An 18897-nucleotide genomic window follows, 5' to 3' on the forward strand; every position below is an offset into this window, starting at 1 on the left:
TGAGATCATTTTAAGTTGCAGAAAAAGAGAAGCGTGGAGATAACAAAGAGGACTGTCAGTGACAGGGTGAAGACCAGGAGAGATTGAATGACGCAATTCATGGTCTGTTTTCTGAACAGGTGACCTGTCTGAGGAAAATTTAAATAAAACATGACAATGAAAGTGTAGGAAGTGAGAGAGACAGACAGACAGACACAGAAAGGAGAGAGGAGAGACAGAGACAGAGAGACAAGAAATGTAGGAACTAATACAACATCTGTATTTACCACCTGGATAAAATAGGCGTCCATTAGTCTTGTGAGACCATGGATTTGCACCTTGGAAGGTTTCCAGGGCGCAGGCCTGGGCAGGGTTGTATGGGAGACCGGCAGTTGCCCAAGCTCCCCTCTGCACGCCACCGATGTTGTCCAAGGGAAGGGCGCTAGGACCCAAGCAGCTTGTCATCGCAGAGCAATGTGTTGCCAAGGGCAACCAGTGAACCAGTGGCCTTCAGATTACTAGTCCGATGCCTTATCCACTAGGCCACGCGCCAACACTGGATAAAATAAAACACTGCAGTTGCTGATAACCCAAAACAAAGAGAGAAAATGCTGGCAATATTCAGCAGGTCAGAAGCACTTGCAGAGAGAAGTTAATGTTGCAGTGTTTTCCATAAGGATCAGCCAGATCTATTGTGATGAAGGGTCTCAGTCCAAAACGTCGACTTTCATTCATTTCCGTGGATGCTGCCTGGCCCACTGAGTTCCTCCAACATTTTGTGTGTTTTGCTCTTGATTTCCAGGATCTGCAGAATCTCTTGCATTTCTGATGGGGAAGGCTGGTTATTTGAAATTGTTTAATTTGATGCCGAGTACCAAAGATTGTAATAGTTTGAAGGTGAGATGCTGGTCCTCACCTTTTTCCGGAGCATTGTTGGAAAAATGTTACATCAGAAAGTTACAGAGTGATCTGACTGAAAATGCCTGAGAATGAAGGAGAAGAAAAGCTGAATAAACAGGAACTGTTCCCTTTAGTTTGGGGGAGGGGGAGGAGTTGGGTTCCCACACAAGGGACAGTGGCCTCATAGTTTGGAGTTTGGCTGCACAGGAATGAACTGACGATAATGAGTAACAATAATCTTTAACTCTCTTCCCCCTCTTCCCACTTGCCTTCCCAAGAAAATGACATAAACATTGAGCCAATTGCAAAGTTTAAAGCTGACAGGCAAGGTTGTTAGTGGATTGGTTTAAGGTAAAGATCAGTGATAGTCTAAGTGAATGGCGAGGGGAGGCCGGTTTGTGGAAATCAATGGTCTTAGTCTCGTTCCCAATTTACCTGCTTCAACCACGTCCTGTGGCAGCTCGATCCATGTACTCACTGCCCTCCGAGTGACCACTCCCTATCACAGCATCCTCCTCAACTCCCCCACAATACCCCACCCTCTCTGGCAGCTCGATCCATGTACTCACTGCCCTCCGAGTGATCACTCCCTACCACAGCATCCTCCTCAACTCCCCCACAATACCCCACGTCCTCTGGCAGCTCGATCCATGTACTCACTGCCCTCCGAGTGACCACTCCCTACCACAGCGTCCTCCTCAACTCCCCCACAGTACCCCACCCTCTCTGGCAGCTCGATCCATGTACTCACTGCCCCCTGAGTGATCACTCCCTACCACAGCATCCTCCTCAACTCCCCCACAATACCCCACGTCCTCTGGCAGCTCGATCCATGTACTCACTGCCCTCCGAGTGACCACTCCCTACCACAGTGTTCTCCTCACTCCCCCACAATACCCCACCCTCTCTGGCAGCTCGATCCATGTACTCACTGCCCTCCGAGTGATCACTCCCTACAGCATCCTCCTCAACTCCCCCACAATACCCCACGTCCTCTGGCAGCTCGATCCATGTACTCACTGCCCTCCGAGTGACCACTCCCTACCACAGTGTTCTCCTCACTCCCCCACAATACCCCACCCTCTCTGGCAGCTCGATCCATGTACTCACTGCCCTCCGAGTGATCACTCCCTACAGCATCCTCCTCAACTCCCCCACAATACCCTACGTCCTCTGGTAGCTCGATCTATGTACTCACTGCCCCCTGAGTGATCACTCCCTATCACAGCATCCTCCTCAACTACCTCACAATACCCCACGTCCTCTGGCAGCTCGATCCATGTACTCACTGCCCTCCGAGTGACCACTCCCTACCACAGCGTCCTCCTCAGTTCCCTCACAATACCCCACATTCTCTGAGCTCCTCAAACTCTTGCACACTTGATCAAATCTCTCCACCTTTGAAGTTCCAAAGCCCCGGAACTTCCCGGCTGTACTGCTCCACCTCGTTAGCTCACCCATCCTCCTGTTAATATCTTGCAATCTCCAAAGATCTCCCTGTGTACCACTCAATGTTTTAGAAACTGTTTCTCCCCCTTCACCATCAGATACCTGAGAACATGAACACTACCTCACTCTCTTTGCACAATGTATTTAATGTTATATATATATTCCTCACTGTAATTTAAAGTATATTTTAGGTATTGCACTGTGGTGCTGTGACAAAGTAACAAATTTCATGACATTCAGGATGTCGGTGATAATGAACCTGAATCTGATTCTGAATCTGGGCCAAGTTTTGTTTGAATCCTCTCCTGATTTTGTCGTCAAAATCATCTCCCTCCCAAACAAAGGGAACAAAGTTCAAAGTAAATTAACTATCTAAGTACGTATACGTCACCATATACTACCCTGAGGTTCATTTAATTGCAGGCATTCACAATAGAACGCAGAAATACAATAGAGTTGATGGAAAACGACACACAAAGAATGACAAGCAATAATAATATATAAATAATACTGAGAACATGAGTTGTAGGGTCCTTGAAAGGAACAATAGATAGATAGATACTTTGTTGATCCCAAAAGAAATTACAGTGTCACAGTATCATTACAAGTGCACGGATATACAAATATTAGAAGAGAAGTAAGAATTAAAAAAAAGTCGTAACAGGAGGGGTCATCACTTCCGACTGTAGAGCCTAATGGCTGAGGGTAAGAATGACCTCGTATAACACTCTTTGGAGCGGCACAGTTGTATTAATCTTATTACTAAAAGTGTTCTTCTGTTCAGCCCAGGAGGCACGCAGAGGGTGAGAAACATTGTCCGGAATTGCCAGGATTTCCCACGGAGTCCTTTGTTCCTCCACAATCTCCAGTGTGTCCAGTCTGACTGCTACAACAGACCCAGCCTTTCCAATCAGTTTATTGAGCCTGTTGGAATCACCCCTGTTGATGCCATTGCCCCGGCACACCACCACATAGACAATTGTACCGGAAACATACAAACACAGAAAACCTACAGCACAATACAGGCCCTTCGGCCCACAAAGCTGTGCCGAACATGTCCTTACCTTAGAAATTACCTAGGGTTACACACAGACCTCTATTTTTCTAATCTCCATGTACCTATCCAGGAGTCTCTTAAAAGACCCTATCGTATCCGCCTTCACCATCGCCGGCAGCCCATTCCACACAATCACTCTCTGCATAAAAAATTACCCTGACATCTCCTCTGGACCTACTTCCAAGCACCTTAAAACTGTGCACTCTCACGCTAGCCATTTCAGCCCTGGGGAAAAGCCAGGGCTGTCCACACGATCAATGCCTCTCATCACCTTGTACACCTCTATCTGGTCACCTCTCATCCTCTGACGCTCCAAGGAGAAAAGGCTGAGTTCACTCAAACTATTCTCATAAGGCATACTCCCCAATCCAGGCAACATCCTTGTAAATCTCCTCTGCACCCTTTCTATGGTTTCCACATCCTTCCTGTAGTGAGGTGACCAGAACTGAGCACAGTACTCCAAGTGGGGTCTGACCAGGGTCCTTTATAGCTGTAACATTACCTCTCGGCTCTTAAACTCATTCCCATGATTGATGAAGGCCAATGCACCATATGCCTTCTTAACCACAGAGTCAACTTCCGCAGCAGCTTTGAGTGTCTTATTGCCTCAGACCTCAAGATCCCTCTGATCCTCCACACTGCCAAGAGTCTTACCATTAATACTATATTCTGCCATTGTATCTGATCTACCAAAATGAACCACCTCACACTTATCTGGGTTGAACTCCATCTGCTACTTCTCAGCCCAGTTTTGCATCCTATCAATGTCCTGCTGTAACCTCTGACAGCCCTCCATACTATCCACAACATCCCCAACCTTTGTGTCATCAGCAAATTTACTAACCCATCCCTTCACTTCCTTATCCAGGTCATTTATAAAAATCACAAAGAGAAGGGATTCCAGAACAGATCCCTGAGGCACACCACTGGTCACTGACCTCCATACAGAATATGACCCATCTACAACCACTCTTTGCCTTCTGTGGGCAAGCCAGTTCTAGATCCACAAAGCAATGTCCCCTTGGATCCCATGCCTCCTTACTTTCTCAATAAGCCTTGCATGGGGTACCTTATCAAATGCCTTGCTGAAATCCATATACACCACATCTACCGCTCTACCTTCATCAATGTGTTTAGTCACATCCTCAAAAAATTCAATCAGGCTGATTTGTCAATCAGGCTTGACAAAGCCATGCTGACTACTCCTAATCATATTACACCTCTCCAAATGTTCATAAATTCTGCCTCTCAGGATCTTCCCCATCAACTTACCAACCACTGAAGTAAGACTCACTGGTCTATAATTTCCTGGGCTATCTCTACTCCTTTTCTTGAATAAGGGGACAACATCTGCAACACTCCAATCCTCCAGAACCTCACCCGTCCCCGTTGATGATTGCATCATCATCGCCAGAGGCTCAGCAATCTCTTCCCTCGCCTCCCACAGTAGCCTGGGGTACATCTCATCCGGTCCTGGTGACGTATCCAACTTAGCTGGCGACAACAGACTGATAGAACATATGAAGAAATGGCTGGCATACTCCAAAGGGCCTCAGTGACTCTGGCCCTTCTTGTACCCAGCCTCTGTGTTGGGGCTCCACTCAAGTCTGTCATCCAGGTGTACCCCCAGGCACTTGTAGGTCATCACCACATCCATGTCCTCACCATCAATAGTAACAAGGAGCATGTAGGCTTAATCTTCCTAAAGACCATCACCATCTCCTTTGTCTTACTGATGTTGAGCTGCAGATGATTCAGCTTGCACCATCTGACAAAGTCCTCCACCAGGCCCTGTATTCATCCTCCCGCCCTCCCTTTATACACACAACTATTGCTGAATCATCAGAGAATATCTGCAGATGACAAGACTCGGTGTTGTATCTATAGTCCGAGGTACACAGGGTAAACAGGAGGGGAGCCAGTACAGTCCCCCGGGGGGCCCCAGGGCTGCTTATAGCCTTGTCTGACACACAGCTCTGAAGCTGCACAAACTGTGCTCTGCCAGTCAGGTAGTCCGTTATCCAGGATACAATGGAAATACCAACCTGCACTGAACGGAGCTCTTCCCCCAGCAATGAGAGCTGTATGGTATTGAAAGCACTTGAGAAATCAAATAACATGATTCTCACTGTCAGAGCTGCCCTGCTTATCCAAATGGGAGGAGGCTTTGTTCAGCAGGTAGATGACAGCATTGTGAACTCAGTGTGCTCCCGGTAGGCAATCTGCAGGGGCTTGGAGCAACACAGGAGCTGTTTCCAGTTGAAGGTGCCAAAGGTGAGTAATTGCCCAGGCCTAAGGAGGTGGGTGTAAATAGTCAGAAAATTAATTGGCACAAAACCCTAACTACTCTGCTTAACGTATTTTATCCCCAACACAGCAGTAATTTCCAGACACTTTCAATTCTCATCTGTACCAACATACAACAAGATTAAAGCAATTATTAACCGATGGGTAAGAATGTCTGAGAAGAGGAATCCTGCGATCTCTTCACATGCGAGTTAAATCAACACTGAATTAATTCCTCGTAGCCAGGGCTGAGCCGTGCATTAAATTTTCAAAGCTTTTCATTATTTATGCACAATCTGCTTCTCATTATGAACAAAACCAAACTGAAGGAGGAAAGCACAGCACAGCGGAAACGTGGACCTGTTACACCATCTGTGATGACCCCAAGACAGCCCAAGATATTTCTGCAATCGAGGAAATTACCTTTTGAAGTGTAGTTAATGTAGTTTCATGAGAAACAACAGCCATTTTACACTTGAGAACCCACTGTCATTAATATGATAGTGACATGTTACCAGCTGTGATGATGTTCCGTGAGGGAAGGGTATTGGTTGAAGATTAAAGACTCCTCTGTGGAACTTCTCTTCTGAAAGACAGCACCTTTGAAAGTGAGCTTTCTCTTCAAACCAATGCTGGAGAGTCAAAGTTGGGCATACTCAGGAAATATTAATCCTCCACACCATCAGCCAACTGAACAGAATGTGCTCCCTACAACCTGTTCCTTCCCCCACCCCCCAAGCAGGTGAGGTAGACAATACTGGAATGCTGTTTAGTTTCATCTTGCATTTGCTGATTATGCCTTCAGGGCATATAGAATTTGTGAAGACATGTTGTAGTTGTACAAGATGTTGGTGAGTCTGCATTTGAAATAATCTGGTCACACAGCTCTAGGAAAGATGCCATTAAGCTGAAAGGAGTGCAGAGGAGGTTTATGAGGACGTTGCTGGGAACTGAGGGATCTAGTTATGGAGCGAGGTTGATCAGGTTGGAAGTTTTTTATTGGATAAGAATGAGGGGTGATAGAGGGGAGTATAATATCATGTGGGCTATGGACAGAGAGAATGCACGTAGTGTTTCTCACACGGTTGGGAAATCAAGAATGAAAGGGCTTGGGTTTAAGGTGAGAGGGGAGAGGTTTAGTTGGAAACTGTGAGACAACTTTTTCACTCAGAGAGTTACTAGGTGCAAAATGTTTCCCTACACAACTTTCTGTCACTGACTCTGTCTCGGTCCCTAGTGGCAGATCAAGTATTGCAAACTCTCTCATTGGGACTTCTATGCCCTGACTTCCCTGAAGACATTTGACAAACTCTATCCTATCGAGTCCTTTTACAGTATGGGAGTCCCAGTCAATATGTGGAAAGTTAAATCCACCTACTGTACCAACCGAATGTTTCTTGCAATCTCTACAACTCTGTTCCTCTAAATCCTGCAGGCTGTTGGGTGATCTGCAATATAGTATCATTAATATGGTCATAACTTTCTTATTCCTGAGTTGCACCCATAACACCTCACTAGACTAGTTCTCCAGTCCTGACTGAGCACTGTAAAGACATTCTCCCTGACTAGTAACGCCACCCCTCTTCCTTTAATCCCTCCCCCTCTATCATGTCTAAAACAACAGAGCCCCAGAATATTGAATTGTCAGTCCTGCCCCTCCTGCAACAAAGTCTCATTAATGGCAACAATATCATAATTCCATGTGCTCACCCATGCCCTGACCTCTTCTGACTGTCCTACAATACTCGATTTGAAGTATCCGAAGCTCAGGGCATTAGTCATACCATACTCAACCTTTTGATTCCTGACTTTGACGGAGTCATAGAGAAGTACAGCACAAAACAGGCCCTTTGGCCCATCTAGTCCATGCCACAACTATTAAAGCCACTTACTCCCATTGACCTGCACGGGGCCCACAGCCCTCCATACCCTTACCATCCATGTACCTAACCAAACTTTTCTTAAACTTCAAAATCAAGCTCACATGCACCGCATGTGTGAGCAGCTCATTCCGCGCTCTCACAAGCCTCTGAGTGAAGAAGTTTCCCCTCAGGTTCCCCTTGTAATGTACACCTTTCACCCTTAACCCTTGACCTCTGTTTGTAGTCCCATCCAACCTCAGTGGAAAAAGCCTGCTTGCATTAACCCTATCTATAGCCATCATAATTTTGCTTATCTCTATTAAATCTCCCAATCTTCTACATTCTAAGGAATACAGTCCTAACCTATTCAGTCCTACAGTCCTAATCTTTCCTTATAACTCAGGTCCCCCAAACCTGGCAACATCCTTGTGAATTTTCTTTGTACTCTTTCAATCTTATTTACACATTTCCTGTAGGTAGGTGACCAAAACTGCACTCCAAATTAGGCCTCATCAATGTCTTACACAACTTCAACATAACATCCCAACGTCCCGGAGTATGACGAAGAGATCTTGATGAGGATGATTAAGATCTAAGAACTGGAGTATCTAAGACTAGGATTGAGACACAAAACCGAAACTGGAGCTGAGGTACTAAACAAGACCGTAGGCGATAATCCAAATGAGTTTACGATCAAGCCCTGGAGCTCTGCTCAGGTGCTCCCTAAATACTGAAATCCTGGTGCCAAAACACGGCAGCCAATAAGTGGTATGGTCCTGAATCCTTAAAGGGGGCCACCCATGCCAGCTATTCCTATTCGGGAGAGTCAGAACATTGGAATTCCACAGATGGGTGCATATTTGTAGCAAGAGGAAACTCATCCAGTCACTAGGAAGACAGCAGCGGGAATTAAGCCCCTGTCACTGATCACTGGCACTGTAAAGCACTACTCGAACCACCATGCTACTGTGCCGCTCCTACTGTTCCCTATTTTCAATGACCGTATGATCAAACCTTCACAGCTTTCCTGGACTTTTCCTCGAAATGATGAAACTTTTCATCTCCATCCTGAATACCCCACCTCCATCCTGAGACTGTGAATCGTGGTTCAAGCCCCCCGGACAAGGAAAAGATCTGCCCTGCATCCATCTTGTCGAGCCCTGTGTCAAATTGTGAAATCTTCAGTGAGATTTATTTATCTCGAACCACAGCACGGAACAGATCCTCTGGACCACCAGGCTGAACTGCCCAGAAGCCACAGCCTAATTGCAGGAGAAATCACAATGACCGATTAACCTACTAATCAGTACCACTTCGGGCTGTGCGATCATCTCTAATTCTACCAGAGAACGTAGACCAATCTGTTCAACTTCTCATTCAGAAAAACCACCGTCCAATCTGGTGATATTTTATCCTCATTTTTATCGACAGTTATTCCCTGATAGTTACACAAAAGACAGCGTGACCAAGGTCAGCCATGAATACCATTCCAGCTACTGCGGGGCCACAAAGCATCGAACGGTTAACCCAATACTATTATAGCAACAGTGATCAGAATATTGCGGTTCACTTCTGTTGCTGTCTGTTAGGAACTTGTGCGTTTTCTCCATGACCACGTGGGTTTCCTCCAGGGGCTCTGATTTCCTCCCACACCCCAAATACATACGGGTTAGGATTAGTAAGATGTGGGCATGCTCTGTTAGCAATGGAGGCTTGATGACACTTGTGGGCTGTCCCCAGCACATCTTCAGACTGTGTTGATCTTGGACATAAATGACACATCTCACTGTGTGTTTTGACGTACATGTGACAAATAAAAATAATCTAATTTAACTACAGGAATTAGGGAAAACACCAATGCAAATTGTGGGAGAAGTATCTCAATTGCCCTGTGCAAATGTTTACAGACCCACGGCTAACAGTGGGTGATGTTTATTCGGCAATATCTGACCAAATACGTGTGTAAGCAGCTCTGTGAGATGCAACAGCACATCACACTCTACAAGTTTATCTGTGAAGGTGCTAAATCTCTTTGCCAACTCTGCATCATCCATTATTAAAATGACCAGTTTTAAACATTGAGGGCAATTCCCCCCACTCGATCTTGTTTTTGTTTCTGATTAAAAGTAACAGGCAGGAATCCATGCATCGATTATGGTTCCTTGAGGGTAGAAGCATTTGATCCTGATTCAGTGCTCAGTGCCGAGAGGGGGAGATTAAAATTGATAGGATGCAGGAGAAGGTTCTGTATACCAACTAAAGGAAAATAACTCCTAAATATTCAAGGGTGCCCAAGGAACTCAGATGATGAGTTAATACATATTTTCTGCAAAAATGCTGTTAGATGTGCTTGGCTTCAATCATCTCCCTCAGCTAAGAATTGGAAAACATAAGGAATTGGAATTCACTTTCACTGCTGATACCATCGGGAATATGATACAGAAACCTGAAGTCCTACACCACTAGTTCAGAAACAGCGACTTCCCTACAACCATCGGATCTTGAACCGACCTTCTCAACACTAATCCTACCTCAGCAATGGAAAACTATGGGCCACCTCTTGCACTGCTGTGGTCTCGTATTCGATTGCCTCTCCGTTTCTTTCAGCAGTCAGGTCTTGGCACTGTATGGCATAATATTATGTTTGATTTATGTATAATTTATGCTCTGGTGTTGGCTGTACCTACATGTCTATGATGCTGCTGCAAGAAAGCTTCTCATTGTGCCTGTACCTCACTTGTATATTGGGGCATGTTCTGGATTTTGGATGTACAGAAAAATATTAACTTCAGCAACCAATCTTTGGACCTGAACATGGACTGTAGATTAAACTTAATATACAGCTCTGGGCAATACGGTCCTAGAGCTGTGAACAGCAGTTAATTAGAAAACCAGACAAACAACAGAAAATCTGCAGCTGCTGGAAATCCGAGCAACACACACAAAATGCTGGAGGGACGCAGCAGGCCAGGCAGCATCTGTGGAAAAGAGTATAGTCAACGTTTCAGGCCGAGACCCTTCAGCAGGACTGGAGAAAAAAGCTGAGTAGATTTAAAAGGAGGGGGGAGTGAAGAGAGAAACACAAGGTGACAGGTGAAAACTGAAGGGGAGGGGATGAAGTAATAGTGAAGGGGGGGGTGGTGGGAGGCATTACCGGAAGTTCGAGAAATCGATGTTCATGCCATCATTAGGAGGCTACCTAACAGAATTTAAGGTATTGTTCTTCTAACCTAAGTGTGGCCTCATCACAACAGTGGGGTAGGCCATGGATAGACATATCGGAATGGGAATGGAAATGAAATTAAAACGGGTGGCGACTGGGAGATCTCACTTTTTCTGGTGGACAGAGAGCATGTGCTCGGTGAAGCGAAACCCCAATCCACGTTGGGTCTCACTGGTATACAGGAGGCCACACCAGGAGCACCAGATACAGTTTTTGACCCCAACAGACTCACAGGTGAAGTGTCGCCTGTTTCAGAAAATTATATGCTGGATGCAGAGGCTGGTGGGGTGGTCGGTGAGGACAAGAGGAACCCTGTCCCTGGTAGGGTGGCGGGAGGATGGGGTGAGAGCAGATGTGCATGAAATGGAAGAGATGCGGTTGAGGGCAGCGTTGATGGTGGAGTTCCTCCAGTATTTTGAGCGAGAAACCAGTCAATGCTGAATTAACATTCATTTTGGGTGCCTGAAGTGTAGGTGCCAGGATGGAGGTATGAAAGCATTGTAGATACATTGTAAATATATAATTGTCCTTTGATCTTTAGCATATAAAATGTCATATAACATTGGGTCAAACAGGCCTCTTCCTCTGAAAGGGTCTCAATATGATGCCTGCTATGTCTCATATTGTTGAATAAAAGCCTGCTTAATACCTACCAGCTATGGCTCTCCAGTTACTTTGTTCAAGTTGCAACAGTTGGGGGCTCGTCCAGGATTGTGACCAGCAATCTCTGCCGCCTAAGTTGGTGAAGAGTTTTAAATATGGACCTATTCAGGTCAGTGGTTACAGTATCGCAAGGTATCACGAACACGGCAGAGCGCTGAACTAGTAGATACAAACGCCGTGTTGTGTGTTTATGCGTGTTAATTCAGTGAGACAGGGCCACCAGCTGCGAAGTGTGGTCATTGAAGGCTTGGGACACCCATTCCAGGAAATGTACTTCAGCAGACACGTTTATTTTATCCATCATTAGTATTTTGAGTGTAATGCCCTGGGTCATATTTTTACTGTTATGCTGTATGTACTTCAGTTAGCAGTTCTCTAAGAGCAGTCCGTTCTGCTGTCAACCAGTCTGGGTTATTGCTGAATATAAGGGATAATGAGGAATGTGTGCCATCCAATTAGGATGGTAGAACTGAGGGGAGGTTTCTCAGGTGAGGGACACTAAGGTTGGTCTTGTTCGGCAGGAGATGACGATAGAAGATGCTGGAGAGAACAGGTCATAGGATTAGACCCAGAGCGGGACCGTGATTCGATGAAGGGCGATGATTGATTGAGGATCAGTGAATATGATGAAACGTTGAGCGCCAATCTGCACATTCGACTGTTTAATTAAAATGGGCTCTTTTTTTGTTTTTTTTTTACTAACCCTTTAGTTAAGTTTCATAAATATAATCCTTTAATCGTGAGCAGTGTACTATCATTTCGTGGCAATAATTTGTAACAGGGTAGCAAATTACACAGCATCCGCACAAGCTGGGGTTTGGGGTGGGAGAGTGTCTCAAACTCACGAGTTTAGCGGAACCAGACAGCGTCTTCCCTAGACTTACACAGCCAAGGAAGCCGGGGGTTTCCTGCATAATGTGGGAGTTAGTGTGGAGATATTTGAGGGAGAGGTTATCCCCAGATATATCTGTCGGGATGACACTGACTAAGGTCAGGCAACATCAGGTTGAGAACCCTGACGACACGAGCCAGCCCTTGACCTTGATTACGCCCATCCGTAAGCCCTTCATTTCCGAGGCGAAGCAGAGCACTTTGTCAGAGCTGCCTTCACTGAAGGTTACCTGCAGAATTGCAGAATTCTGGAGCAAGCTCAAAGAAATGATTGAAATTCATCAGATGCACCCTGAAGATATCCATGTGTTGGTAAAAGTGAAGTTCCCGAGGATTATGTGGGACAGTTTGGCCCAGTGGGTGCAGAATGACTCAAGGGGAGCAATCGGGAATGCCAGTAATGAAGAGAGATATCGCCTCTTTAAAGGGGGGGGCGGGAATGAGACAGCAACGAGAGTGATTTGAGAGTAAACTTGGGAACAATAATGTCAGTAGTTCTGAAAGTTGATGAGCCTGCCATAGATTATGCGGAACGTAAATATCGAGCATGTGAGGAGTATTCAGGGTTGGATAATCCAGGAAGGGATGGCCCAATCTTCCTGAAAATGCTACTGATAATCACACCTAGTACTGAGGCATCCACAAACCTTGCCCCTGAAATTCCCCTGAGATCTTTCAGTCAGAGGCAACTTTGGAAGCGAAGGGAGGGAGTGAACTCTCACTGGAGGAACTTTATAAACAAATGAATAAAGTCTCTTGCATTGTACACTCAGTAACCACTTTATTAGGTACAGGAGGTTCTTAATTAAGTAGTCACTGAGTTTATTTCTGTACTCTCGTGGTCTCCTGCTGCTTGGCCCATCCACTTTAAGGTTCAATGTGTTGTTTGTCCAGAGACGCTCTTCTGCACACCACTGTGTTATTTGAGTGACTGCTGCCTTCTATCAGCTTGAACCAGTCTGGCCATTCTCCTCCGACTGCTCTCATTAACCAGGCGTTTTTGCCCACAGAACTGCTGCTCGCTGGGCGATTTATTTTTCGTTCGATGCTCTTATAAACCCTAGGGAATGTTGTGCACAAGAATCCCAGGAGGTTCAAAGATTCAAAGTACATTTATTATCAAATTATGCATGCAGTATCCAACCCTGAGATTTGTCTTCTCGCAAATAGCCACGAAAGAAAGAAACACCATGGCACCTATTCAAAGAAAACATCACACACCCAATGCACAGACAAAGAACCAGTAATGTAAACAGCAAAAAACACACGAGATAAAACAGCCTACGAATGTTTACTTCAGCTCAGTTCAATTTAGCGCTGGATAGCTCATTGACTGCAGAGCCAGTCTGCCTCAATCAAAATCGTACGAATAGCAATAAAAAAAAGTAACCAGAAACACATGCAGTACAACATGAACTGCGGAGTTCAATCCACAAACCACATCTATTGCCCAAGACCCCGGCAGCACAGAGCGAGAGGGAGAGACCAGAAAAATGCAGGCACCTTCCTATGTGAGCAGCTAGTGAGAGCAAGAGAGAGAATGGTCAAACACAGGCTCCTTCCTCTAGTAGCAGTGAGAGAGATGGGTCAAACGCAGGCAGATGGCACTGAACACCTACTTGCCTTCTGCTGTTGTCTTCAATGATTTCAATCTTGCTTGACATCTTAATCCGTGAGAAATGCAGTTGATCGTGGGCTCATGCACCATCTCCAGGCTGCACACTCCGCTTGAAACCTCACCGAACTCGCTCGGACACAACAACACACCAGAACGCTCAGTTAGCCCCAAAATAAATAAACAAAATGTAGATCACAGGATCCAATTGTACACAGCTTAGTAATAAAATCATATTTGAAATAAGTAGCAGTAGTTTTGTGAACTGTCTGAAGGACAACACTTTGGTCATGTTGGTCACTAGGGCAATCCTCTTCAGCTACTTCTGGGGTACTCAAATCACCCTGTCTGGCACCAACAATCATTCCATGGTCAAAATCACTTAGATCACATTCTTCCCCATTCTGATCTTTGATCTGAACAACAATTGAATGTCTTGAAGAACGTCCACATGCTTTTATGAAATGATTTGCTACCATGTGATTGTGGCAGCCCATGATTGGTTGATTAGATATTTACATTACGAGCTGGTGATACAGGTATACCTAATGAAGTGACCACTGGGTGTATTCGGCTCTTACCTAATAATTTTACATACAATTAGAAGGAAACAAGTAATTAGCAATTGGTTTATTATTGTCACGTGTACCTAGGTACGATGAAAAACTTTGTCCTGCGTTCAGATAATTCCACATCAGTACACCGAGGTACGGCCATGGAAAAGCAATAACTGAATGCAAAATGTAGTGCTATGGGTACAGAGAAAATGCGGTGCAGGTAGGCAAAATCATGACAAGGTTGATTATGAGTTTAAGAGTCTAACCATGCGATATTCTTGTAATAGCTCTAGTGAAAATGTCCTTGAGCTTGCTGGCATGTGCTTTCAGGATTTTCTATCTCCTACCTGATAGGAGGGAAGAGAAGAGAAAATACAGAGAATACTGTATCTGATGCAGGTACAACCTTTTATTATGTTGGCTGGTCTATTGAGCCACATAGTAACATAGACAGAGTCCATGGAGCGGAAGCTGGTTTCTGTGATGCTGAACTGTGTCCACTACTCTGCACCTTCTTGACTTCATGGGAAGAACGGTTGCCATAACAAGCCAAGATGCATCCAGATTGGATGCTTTCCATGGTGCATCTGTAAAAGTTGGTGCCGGTCAGTGGGAACATACTGAACTCACTTAGCCTCCTGAGGAACTCAAGGCACTTCCCCTAATTGTGATAACGACTCTCAACTGAACCTGAAGTGCGACGCATTTATTGTTACAACAGTCTACCACCTTTCATCAGGTCATAGTGATACCCTGACATTTAAAGCAACACCTACTTTTCACACTAACGGACATGTGTCACATACTGTATCTGATTAACAAACAATTTTTTCCTCAAGTAGCTAACATTACTTTAAAAGATTGGATAACTAGGGTTACAACAAAAAATGCTGAAGAGAAAATTAATTGAGGTAAATAAAAGTAAGAAGGGTCTACATAAAGGAAAACTAAGAGTATTTGTGTTCAGTTCTGGTCATCTCATTATAGGAAGGATATGGAACTTTGGAATATGGGTGTAGAGGAGATTTACCAGGATGCTGCCCGGATTAGACAGCATGAGGAAATGAGAAAAGGTTGAGTAAGCCAAGGGTTTTCTCTTTGGAATGAAGGAGAGTGGTGACTTAAAAGAGGTGCGTAAGAAGATAAGAGGCTTAGATAGAGTGAATGGCCAGAGTCTTTTTCCCAAGATTGCAATAGTTAATATGAGTGGATATAATTTTAAGGTGATTGAAGGAAAGTATGTCAGAGGATAGTCTTTTACATGTACATGCATGGAATTTATTGCCAGGGTGATGGTAGAGACAAATACATTAGGGAAAGTTAAGAGAATCCTAGACAGTCACATGAATGAAAGAAAAATAAAAGTCAAAGTAAATTTATTATCCGAGTACGTATATGTCACTATATATTACCTTAAGATTCATTTTTTTGCAGGCATTTGCAGGAAAATATAGAAATGTAATACAATTTATGAAACAAATATACCTGAACAAACAAGTTGTGCAAATATAAAAATAAATAATACTGAGAACATGAGTTGTAAAGTCCTTGAATGTGAGTCAAACATGCCTATTGGTTGTGGAATTAGTTCAGAATTGAGGTGAATGATGTTAGCTATGCTGGTTCAGGAGTCTGATGGTTGCAGGGTAATCACTGTTCCTGGACCTGGTGCTGTGGGAGCTAAGGCTCCTGATGGTAATAGTGCAGTGAGAACATGGCCTGGGAGGGAGTGCTCCTTGTAAATGTGCGCAGTAGTGGGGAGGGCTTTACCTGTGATGGACTGGGCTGTGTCCACCATTTTCGGTGGTTTCCATACTTGGGCATTGGTGTTTCCATACCAGGCCATGATACAACTAGTTAGGATTCTTCCCACCGTGAACTATCGGGGAGGGAAGGATTAAATTGAACTTGGTATAGGCTAAAAAGTTGGCACAACATTGTGGACTAAAGGTTCTATAGTGTTTTGTACTGCTCTATGTTCTACTTTAAACTGAAAGGGCCTCTTTCCCTGAGTAGAGGCTGCATAGATTATTGGCAGAAGGATTGGTGGGAACATGAGGAAAGGTTTTCACCCAGATGTTAGGAATCTGGAAATCGCTACCTGTAAGGGTAATAACACAGAAAGGCCTCAACACTTTAAAAGTTGCTTGAATTAACCCCCAAAGAGGGGTAACTTGGAGGTAGGGTTAAACTAGTGCAAACTCACACAAAATGCTGGAGAAACTCATTGGGTCAGGCAGCGTCTATGGAGAGGAACGGACAGTTGATGTTTCGGGCCAAGACCTGATTGATGAGCCCCTCCAGCAGTTTGTGCCTCAGCCCGAAATTCTGACTGTTTATTCCTCTCTATAGATGCTGCTTCTCCTGTTGAATTCCTCCAGCATTTTGTGTGTGTTGCTTTGGATTTCCAGCCCCCTGCACTCTTTCTCGTGCTCATGATTTACCAGGATACTGCCTGGATTACCGGGCATGAGCATAGGAGGAGGTGTAGACCATCTGGCCCATCGAGCCTGCTCTCCCATTCAGTAAGATCATGACGGATCTGGCCATGGATTCAGTTCCACCTACCTGCCTTACCCCCGCAGTCTCTAATTACTTCTGCTATGCAAAAATCTGTTCAATTGTGTCTTAAAACTGTGTTACAAACCCCAGATAGAATCCTATTTATATGTAATAGATAATAATTGTTATGGAAAGAAAAATAATGGTTTTCTCATCACAGGAGCGTAAAAAAATCATTCCCAGATGCTTTGAGGCTCTTCATCCGGACCAAAATGGAAGGGGGATGAAGTCTTTTTTCTCCTGCATGGATGTGATTTTATCCTCCTTCCGTTTCTATTAAACAAATTACAGCAAGCAAATGAGATCTGATTGTATCATCTGTGAAACATGATCATCCAGTGTTTGAACTGCAGCTTCTCGACTCAATCCGAAACCATTAGCTTGGTGGGGATGTGTGGAATGTGAGGGTATGGCACAGAAAATCTGATAAATATCAGGAGCAGGAGATAGCAGAAAGCTCATAACTGTGATTGTCAAATTGATTGGTAGTTTTTTTTCCCAGTTCTGCTTCTTTTCCTATTGATTTCAGCAGAAAGTTGGGACATTCAGTTGAAAGTCTGAAACATCTTAATGATCTCATTATCGTTAAGATAGTGCTTTGTCATAATTCAATTGCAGGTGTCCTGGCCAATCCTATTGCAACACACCAGTGCTTACTATAGATTATATTTTGCGGTGATACAGGAGGTGACTTAACACATTTCATTCAATTCACATCTAAGCCCTTTCCTTAATGGATCTTTTGAATGAAAGGAATAATTAAAGATTACCATTCAGAAACAGTACACAAGTTAAGTAATATAACTTTAATTTGTTACTTATTTATTCAGAGATGCATCATGGAACAGGCCCTTCAAACTTAATGAGCTGCTCCCCCCACCTATTTAACAGCCAAATCACAGAATAATGAGAAATTAAACTACTATTACTTCTGGAATGTGGGAGGAAACCAGAGCACCTGGAGGAAATCCACATTGTCATGGGGAGAACGTAGAAACTCTTTACAGACATCGCCAGAATTGAACTTAGAACTCTGGAGCACCCCAAGCTGTAATAGTATTGTGTTAACCACGAGGCTATCTCAGCAACCTTTAATGTGATCTACAGGAATCATGTATCCTTGTTAAATAATACCTCCAAGTTTATTGGTCTTAGTTTTAAGCACTTCCGTGTAATCTCTTCCAAAGCTACAAGGTCACTGTCCAGTTACGTCCTCCTGAACGAACATCTGCTATTTCATTTAGCAATTATAGACGACAAGCACAAGAGATTCTGCAGATGCTGGAAATCTGGATTAACACATACAAAATGCAGGCGGAACTCAGCAAGATGGCAGCATCTATGGAAAGGAATAAACACTCAATGTTTTGGGCCAAGACCCCTCATCAGGACATCATCCAGACCATTACAGACCAGCATCCTTTGGGATACCTGGCCCAACAGTACTGCGCCATAAATCGCCGGAGTTCTGGAATCTAGGATCAACTTCATTCGCCATATACATTTACAGGTATTAGTGATTTGCTGTGGAGTGTTCATCAGGGAGCAACATTCAACCAAAGGACAACGTTCAACAATGAGAACTATTAGGATTATATAAATCATAAAGCTAGATGTTTAACTATGGGTATGGAATAAAATGTGCATAAATAGCAGCATGTATTTACAATGTAAACAGCTTTATAAAATGTGGTTTAAAGTGTTTACAGTACAGTGATGGGGGTGGTAGATGGGGGGGTACGCTAATTAGAATGGTTGATCTAGAACCTGGAGCAACATATAAATACCCGGAGAAACTCCACAGGTCAAAGTTCAAACTTCAAAGTAAATTTATTATCATGGTTAGTATACAT

This window comes from Hemitrygon akajei, chromosome 9 (assembly GCF_048418815.1).
Source record: "Hemitrygon akajei chromosome 9, sHemAka1.3, whole genome shotgun sequence".
Taxonomy (NCBI): domain Eukaryota; kingdom Metazoa; phylum Chordata; class Chondrichthyes; order Myliobatiformes; family Dasyatidae; genus Hemitrygon; species Hemitrygon akajei.